Below are 8,951 nucleotides of genomic sequence, written 5' to 3' on the forward strand. Positions count from 1 at the left end.
ATCAATTTAATTCCAGTCTTTTTTCCCCCAATGTGGCAGCAATCAGAATACCACAAATTTGCAAGAAAATTAGTGTATTTCATCCCTGTAATTATTGACATGAGGGGAGGGTGGGGGTGTGTTTGGAACAGTCAAACATGCCCATTACTGGTTTCTTTGAAGCCTGCAGAAGCTTGTTCTGTCAACAGGTTTGCCAAGAAACCGTGACATGATTTACTATCATCTATCAACAGTTTCCTTCATGTAAAATTGTTTACATACACATGCAGTGAAACGGTGACCACATTTCATAACTGGTCAGAATCATAAATCAAAACGGATCTGCGCCACCGTTCCCACAATGTTGCAGCATGTCATAATTCATGATGATGGTATGGAAAAAAAGGCCTTTTTGTTGTTGTGGCATTAAGGGGGGGTGAAGGGATGGAAGGACTGAGAGGGGTGAAGGGGTTTAGGTTTTAGACTAATCTATCTCCAATCTGGAGGTTGTGTGGAGAACTGCTGAGATCGGACCATGGCTGGAGGTTAAGTCAGGTCCCCCGTGTAAACCTACATTCTTCGAGCCCTACTGGCGTATTGCTTTCGTGCCTCCTGCAGTCTGTGTGTGTGCGTGTGCATTTTCACACTTCGACCATATCAACTTATATTTCCACTGTGTGGCGTAGCATGGGGAGCGAGGGTCCCCGAGGGCTTTGGGTTTATGCTAAGACCATTATAAAGGATCGTGATTGCGGACGCTTGTGTGAGAATGTGTTTATGTATGTCTGCATGGGGCGCCAACAGGACCCTCCCTCGGGGCGGGTTTTAATTCCAAATGGACGTGTGAGGACAGGCTGAGTAAAAAGTGTGTGTACGTGGGTGTGTGCGTGAGAGTGCAGGGGGTGCATAGATGCACTGTACAAAATGGTTATTGTAGTGTAATCAGTGTGGTGACCTGAGTTAATATTGAGGAGGTTGACCTTTTCTGTTGGTGGGAGATGAGGTGCGCCCTCCATCCCCTGGGGCTTTATGCTAGCATTCTTTCAACGCCATGGCACACACACACACACACACACACACACACACACACACACACACACACACACACACACACACACACACACACACACACACACACACGCATGCACGCACACACGCACGCACTCAAGGCATAGTCAGCATTGTCTCAAATGGCAGAGTCAGACACAGCTCAGAGGTGTCAGTCTTGCGCCTGTGTTTCAAGCCATTTATCCCACAAATGGATACAAACAAGCTGATTTGTTCAGTTAAAATATCTGATAATGAAACGCATTCTGCCGGAGCTGAAACTGGAAACCGGCTTGACGGCTCTATAAAATGCAGGAACAACTCGTTGGGTGTTACAAGCGAGCCATTGTTCTTTTAAAAGAAAGACACCTTATTCAATCGCTCATATCTGTTGTTTAATTTGCATCTGGGAACGGTGCCCCAGTCATACCTACCCATGCCTAGGAGAGTGCCATAATTTGATCACAGCTAAGACCGCTTGTTGTTTGTTAGCAACTGCTTCACTTATCCTTTTCACAACCTTGCCATTCTCCACTTTTCTGACTCAGTTATCCTCTGACTTCATCTGCTTTCATAACCTCCCATGATCTCTTCCTCACTCTCACCACTTAAATCTCCCCAGTGGTATTCCATTTGTGTTTATTCTGCCAGCCTGCCCTCCCCCATGTCTCCGAGTCCCCCAGGGAAACAGCCAAAGCACAGAGCCCCAGGTAGGGAGCCCTAGGCTGGGCTTGGAGCTGCTGTGGGACACCTCACAGGGATTCACAAGCTCTAGAGACCCTGTATTAGCTGCATAAGGTCTGGTATTGCACCGGAGAGAACAGCGGGCAGAAAATAGTGTAAGATAGACATAGGGGGAAAAAAACAGAAAAGAAAATCATAATAAGTGGTTTTGTGCACATTTAGGATCATAAACATATGGAATTTGTTTTAAATTCACACTGCTGAGATGTAAATGTAAAAGTCCCCGCCTTGTATGCCTTGAACCCTTTCCCACATATGAACCCCTGCCTCTCATATTTGATCTGACAGAAAAAAATTGGTCGCAGTGGTTTCAGAGGCCCCTGTCTCGGCCTATGCTTTGTACAGGGATAAGATGATGGACCCCCACCCCCCCCACACATATGTGTCCACATGAATGCGCTGACAAGCATAATCACACACACACACACACACACACACACGAGCATTCAAACAGGCACAAATGCAAAAGTGTCTTACAGATTCCTCTCTGGTTTCACTTTGCTGAGTGCCTTTCAGTAGCTGAACATATACAACCTGTAATCATTTCTTCATTGTTGCATACAAGCCTATGTGTAAGCATTCCCTTTGATGGACAACTTTACAATAGTGTTCTCTTCCCAATAATCCTCTATGTGAATGAAGCATTCTTGGTAAACAATGATGACAGAACAATAAGTACTATTAAACATGTTTGGTCAGAGTTGAACTATGCAGTACTTGCACGGCCAACTTAACTCTTAAATCCTGGTGTTTCCTCATTCTCTCTTTGTATGCACGGTAAAAGTACACAATGAATTAAGAACATAATTCTTGAAATCTAAGTCACCTTTTGAACCCTAAAACAAATATCTCTCTGGCATGCTGTGGCAAAAACACACTTATTTAGTGTTCAAAACAGTCTTAAAATGACTCATGAGGTCTTTCAACCTTTTATCTCACACGCTCAGTTGATTTGTTTGTGACAGATATAACAGAACATTAAGGTTTGCAACGTAATGTGCATGAATTTGTGCCCCCTGCTTATGAAGCAACGCTCTCTTTCTCTCTCCTCTGAGTGTTTGTGCGTCTCTCTCTCTCTCTCTCTCTCTCTCTCTCTCTCTCTTTCTCTCTCTCTCTCACTGTGTTATTGAGCTTGTGCTTAGTGTGGGTCAGCCACATCCGTCATTCTCAGATGGCCCGAGTAGCAATATACTGTATGCTAATTGTTTGCTGCTTAATATGCTACATCAATCAGGACTAATTATGACATTGTTTCAGCACTCAGCGTTGTTTCAGCAAATGAGACCGAGTGGGTGAGAGAGGGAGAGAGGGAAGAAAACAAAGAGAGAGAGACGCTTCATGAGCAGAGTATAACACAAATGCAAGTGAAGACGTGCAGTGCATAAAATAGTGCACCGTGTATATCCACTACTCCGTGTTCTTCATGCCTCGGGGGAATTCCTGCGTTATGATCACTCCGCTGTTGTTTAAAATGGTCATTTACTTCCTTGCGCTTTCTCTCTTGGATGAATTTAGCATTGAATGCACTGCTTTAAAGATAAATTCTGACTGTGCAGGAGCTCCAATAACGTGCAAACAAAATGTTTGCACAACACACATATTAAAATTCTGTCTGTGATTTGACTTTGCGTTAATCACCTTTCATGATTGGTTACCTCAGGAATTCCTTTTAATGGGCTCCCATCGCACAGTGTGAGCACCTCTTGTTATGCGGAATTATTTAAAGATATTGTCAAGTGCCAGGTTATCAAACTATTATTTTTTGGGTTAAATAAGCTTTCAAGCATGCACACATGCAAGCCCTTCCGTGTACACTCTCCCTCACACACACACACACACACACACCTTTAAAAAACTTTTGGCTGCACTGTGTGACCTCCTGGTCGTTGCCAAGTGCCCGGGATGGGGGCCCTCTGGCTTGTAAGGCTTTTTAATGGACTCCTAGACAGTCCATTTCTATTGTGTGTGGAGAACAACTCTGGTGAAAGCAACAAATTAATCACATTTGGACCCACATTGGCTGCCACTCTTCAGAGTCAGCCCCCTTGCTAAGGTGCAACTAGCAGGACTAGATGGGTCAGACAAGCACAAAATGGAGGGCTGAGGGAAGGACAGGGGGGAACTCTTTACTTTAACCCTCAGCTGAATGAGGAACAAGGCTCTCATTTTGTATTCTAGCATGGCCTTTTTTGTGTTCCTACTGGCATTCCTGCTGGATTTGTAGTAGTAGGTATACGTGTCTTTGTGTGTTTGCGTGAGTGTGTGTTTTTGCGTGCGTGTAGGCAAAGACAGAGAGCGTTCTAGCTGTTTTGTCGTGGCAAAGGTCAGCTTGTAGTGCCAGCTGGAGAGAGGCCTGTGAGGCCCTCCAGATAGGCAGACTTGGGGGAAAAAGGGGGCAAGAGAATGAATGAAAGGTGGGGGAGGCGGCGAGGTGGTGGGTTGCAGGAAATGTTGCAGAGGCAACATTTACTATCTGATCGTGTAATGTTTATTTCAACACATAGGACGTAAAAAGCAGGTGCTATCAGATAAGAAAAGCAACATTGGTTAGTTAGTTTGACTGTAACAAGCAAAGGCAGAATGATGGTATTGTGGGAAGAAGGAGGGGTGGAGGAGATGAAAAGTGGAGAGTTTAATGGGCAAGAGGAGGTGAAAGCATAGAAGAAGAGAAAATAGCAAGCAAGAGGAACCCCTTGGCTCGCAATGGCCCCTGTTCAGTATGCATCCCCACTTCGGGGATGATAGTATGGGCAGAAGAAGGCCATTGTTCCTCTCGGATCTTCCTCCCCATTGAAAAGAGAAAAAGGCAAGAGGCAGAAAGAGGGTTAGGGTGTGGGGCTGACCCGTGACCCACAGACACCACCACAACCGGGGCTTTTGTCTGAGGGTCGGGCTTTCCATGACCTCGTCCATGTAAAATCGAACCCTTAGAATCCTCCCTTTCCCCTTGGACCCACTCGAATGTGACAAGGTCAGGGTTCAAACACTGTAAGGGGCCCGGGGGCAGTCAAATAGAACTGAGAGGTGGCATAGTGCTTATGTGACTGTGTGAATGTGCATGTGTGTGCCTGGGTATGCGAATATGTGTTTATATGCTTGTGTGTGCAGTTGTTAAAAAATCTGTGGTCATGTAATGTTATAAGGGGGTGGGTTTAAAAGAATGGCTCTCCCAGGGTTTTAGGGTGGTTAAACTAATTCCGGCTTTATGTTCATTTCAACACCCTTTCAGTCCTTTTCTGTGTGTGTGTGTGTGTGCGTGTGTTTGTGTGTTCGTGTGTGGAGTTACTCTGGTTCTTGCTGCAGATACATCATTTGTCCTTATGGTAACAGCATATGGAAAAGCCAAAAAACTAACTTAAATGTGTTGGCCATTCACGAGGAAGTTGGAAAGACTTGAATATTGCATATTCGATAGAGATGGAGTATTTTTATGACTTCAGTGCTTGGTGACATCAACTGTTATTGAATCCAAGATAATCAGACACACACAATCACACAACATGTCTCCTTTATTTCTTTATCCCTCTATACCCCACTTTATTCTCTGTTTAGTCTTTCATCATTGTTATATCATAGTTTATATTCATTGGAGAGCCCATATACTACTGTGAAATCACAGGAGCCTGACTGTTTCCATGTGTCGGCTTTTATTGCCGACTTCCTGCCTCACTAATGTGGATTTTATCAACTCAGCATGTGGATATTGATGTTTGAGCAAAAAGTAACGTTTCCATTTTTTGAAAATTTCCGAGCAAACACTCTATGACACAGTTGGTGCTCGAGATTTAGGGATATGTTCCTGGACACACGTAGATTCAGTAATGTGTAATAAAAACACATAAACACTGGTTCTCTCTCTCTCGCTCTTTTAGGCACACACACACCCACACACACGCACCAACACACACACACACACTTTAGAATAATATGCTTTTGGGATAAAATAAATCACCACAAGATCACACGCACCCGCCGTGAACTCTTTGGCACAGCATTCAACAATATAAATGAATTTCATAGACCTGGCCAGTGACTAGAAAACATATTAACATTTTCCTCTATATTTCAAGCTTGTCAAATGAAGAGGGCAGACGGGACATACAGCTGGTAAAACTTTTTGACTGCATTTAAAGCTATAGCAAGTGGGAGGGAGAGCGGGAAAGAGAGTGAGAAGAGCTAAATGTGGAAAACATGAGGGTGCTGGCAGAAAAGCAGGCAGCCGAGCAGTGGGAGATCAACAAAGGGATGGTTTGACATGGCTCTGTCAAACCAGTGTAATTACTAAACACCCCAAATTACATACCCTCATTTAGTTGTACCCTATCATTTACCACTATCCACATAGCGCTCTTTTTACTCCTACTCTCTGTCCTGCTCATTTGTGCTCGCTTTTTCCTCCTGTTTTTCCCCTTCTTTGCTTTCTCTCTCATTTTTTCTCAATTATGTCTCTCCGTTTCTCCACCTGTGGTTCTCCTGAGGTCTTTAGTGTTATGTTGAATCCTTTGCAGGGTCCTGGGTGTTTCATACATTTAATTTCCAAGTAGGCTACGCAGTGTTTTTTTCTCGTGAAAGGTATGCCTGCATGCAAACGTAAACGGACACGTTGGTTGAAAAGAAATATGACTATGATTTTTGGCACTGATGGCAGCACAGACTCACTGTTATTAAGAAATATGCCAGCAACGATCAGGGCGGAGGCCTTGAATAATAACCAACATCAATTGTCTGTCCAAGATACACTGAGAGTCCGTGTTTTCTCCACGTTAAAGTGACAGACCTTGTTGGAGAACATTTATTTACATTAGTCTCCTGACAGTGAGTATTTCTTTAAATTCAGCCTCTTGCATTTCAACATGCAACATGGAGGCGACCATATGTTTAGATATCAGGAGCTAGATTCGGGGTTAGAGTGCCCACTGTGTACATCTGTTGATCCTTTGTGTGTATGCCCAAGTGTGTCTATGCACATGCTTGTGCATGTGTGGTGAGGGGTGTATGCTCGTATTAATGCCCTGTGATTGTCCTGTTCTGATTAGAGTCTTGCAAGTTTGCTTGGATTGGCACCAAAAGTGGCAAAGGCAGACACCGGACATGAAGCAAAGCCGCTGCCACAGACTAAATACCAGGCTAAAATGTCCTTATCCAGTGGCCCTCTGTCTTACCCACAACACACTCGTAGGTTTCCTGTTTGGCTTTCAGTGTGTACCTTTTTGATTTAGTTCAAACCGCTTTCCATGCAGCACTGCTATCTGAAGTGTCTCATTCTGTTTGGGAGAGAATTTAGCACTTTGGAAAAGGTTGTGTACCAACATTTTGTGAGTGTTTGCACGACTTGAGACCTTGTGGATAGATCAGACTGTCGGGACTATCTGCGCCATATCTCTGCTGTGGCAGCACACTGATGATGTCATAAACCTGCTCCAGACCCTCTAGATCATTGCTGACATTTTCACGGTTGACGAGACATGGAATGGGCCGAGCACCTCACATCAAGGAAGGGATTCCATTACTGCTCTCGTAACTCACACACACGCACACGCACACGCACACACACACACACACGCTTGTCAACCTATTCCCAAAAGGCAGACTTAAGCTAGAGGACACCCGCCTATTGGACACCCATTGTGCATGTCTAAAGATGTGTGCATCTTTCCCAATGAGGACATTTGGGGTTTTCAGGGGTGGAGGACTGTGTGCATAGTTGGTCTCTGTGGTGATAATCGCTAGGCGCGGCCTCTGATTTATTGTCCCATCAACGGCCACGGAAACCATCAGCAGAGCAATGCAGATGAGCGGAGAGGTAACGAGATGAAAAACGACAAGTGCAAAGGAGAAGTGAAAGAGGACTGTGATCAATAAGAGAGAGTGGTGTCCATTTGGGTAATGGACAGAAGATCATAAGTGGACAGGGTCAGAAGCAGTTTCATTATCCACTCCATCTTGATCGCCGTCTTGTGGCCGTGGGCCTCCGTCGCGTGCACGCTTTCAGGGTTAATGCAAGGGAATGCGCATCTTTGAACAAATGTGCATGCTAATGTGTGTGTGGGGGCCTCGTGTACACACTGGTAAATAGACAGGTTGTGAGTTAGCTCAATTATCTTGGCCATCGGCTCGTTTTTTCTCATCCCGGCCATGTAAAGTGAATTACAACTGAAAGAGAAGAGGCTAATTAGACAGCAAGTGGGAGAAGCTCACACCTCTTTAAAGAGAGCATTAAGGTGATGTTAATCAAACGTCTGAAAAATAATAACAATAACAATCTTGATCTGCGTGTCTGATTTGATAACCTTACTTGAACCCTGACAACTTCTGCATTATCTCATCCAAGTACTTCTCCCCCCCCCTCCCCCTTGCATTTGTTTTAAAGATGCAGGTTAAGTTTCCAAGTCACCTCCCAGAACCCCATCTCTCTGCAGCATTCATTATCTGATTCCACCTTTTGCAGCAATGCTTTGAAGTGTATTTGCATTGTAACTGGCTGCCAGGTGTTCTCTTTTCCCCTCTCTCTGTCTCTTTTTCACTCTCTCTCTCTCTCTCCTTTGTTCCCTTCTGCATTTCGCTTGGATTTTTCTCCTTGTATCCCACTGTCTTTCCTTATCTCTTTTCTGTCTCCCTATTTGGCTTCCCAGTTTTTTTCAATTCCTCTATTCACTCACTTCTCTTTTCTCCTCTGAGCCGAAAATGGACTTAAATGGATGAGGTCATGGAGAGCTGTCAACACTGTGATCATGTGGCCACCAACGGCTTTTGCTAACAGCTGAGGATGTGCTTTCAATGGCAAATTTATGTTTTCTAATCTCAGGAGAAAATTGCCAGTTCAATTTGATGGACAGAAGGACAGTTATTTTGGCCCTGTCATATTAGAATATAAAAACTAACTTAAATTTCGAGGTCTTAAACAAATGAACACTAAACTGATCTTAGGAAAGCAATCCACTTTATCCCGCTCTCAGATAACTGCTGTGTCTGGTTATGTGTGTGGTCACAGCCTGCCTGCCTGGGGTGGCGTACCTTTTCATCACACGCTGAGACATCACAGTGAGAGCCTGTGAGAAGGTGTTGATTTGATCCCACATCCACCCCTCCAACACACACACACACACACACACACACACACACAGACACACACACAGACAGTCAGACATACACACTCTTTATCTGCTGAGGGATTTTCCTTT

The 8,951-nt window shown here is 44.4% G+C and overlaps 1 protein-coding gene across 2 annotated transcripts in view; it reads left to right on the forward strand.

Moving 5' to 3' along the window:
* The window catches only part of efna5b (ephrin-A5b), a 90,942-nt gene that overhangs the window by 26,905 nt on the left and 55,086 nt on the right, over nt 1–8,951 (forward strand). The gene's annotated exons all lie outside the window — the stretch shown is intronic.

This window comes from Etheostoma cragini, chromosome 5 (genome assembly GCF_013103735.1).
Source record: "Etheostoma cragini isolate CJK2018 chromosome 5, CSU_Ecrag_1.0, whole genome shotgun sequence".
Classification (NCBI taxonomy): domain Eukaryota; kingdom Metazoa; phylum Chordata; class Actinopteri; order Perciformes; family Percidae; genus Etheostoma; species Etheostoma cragini.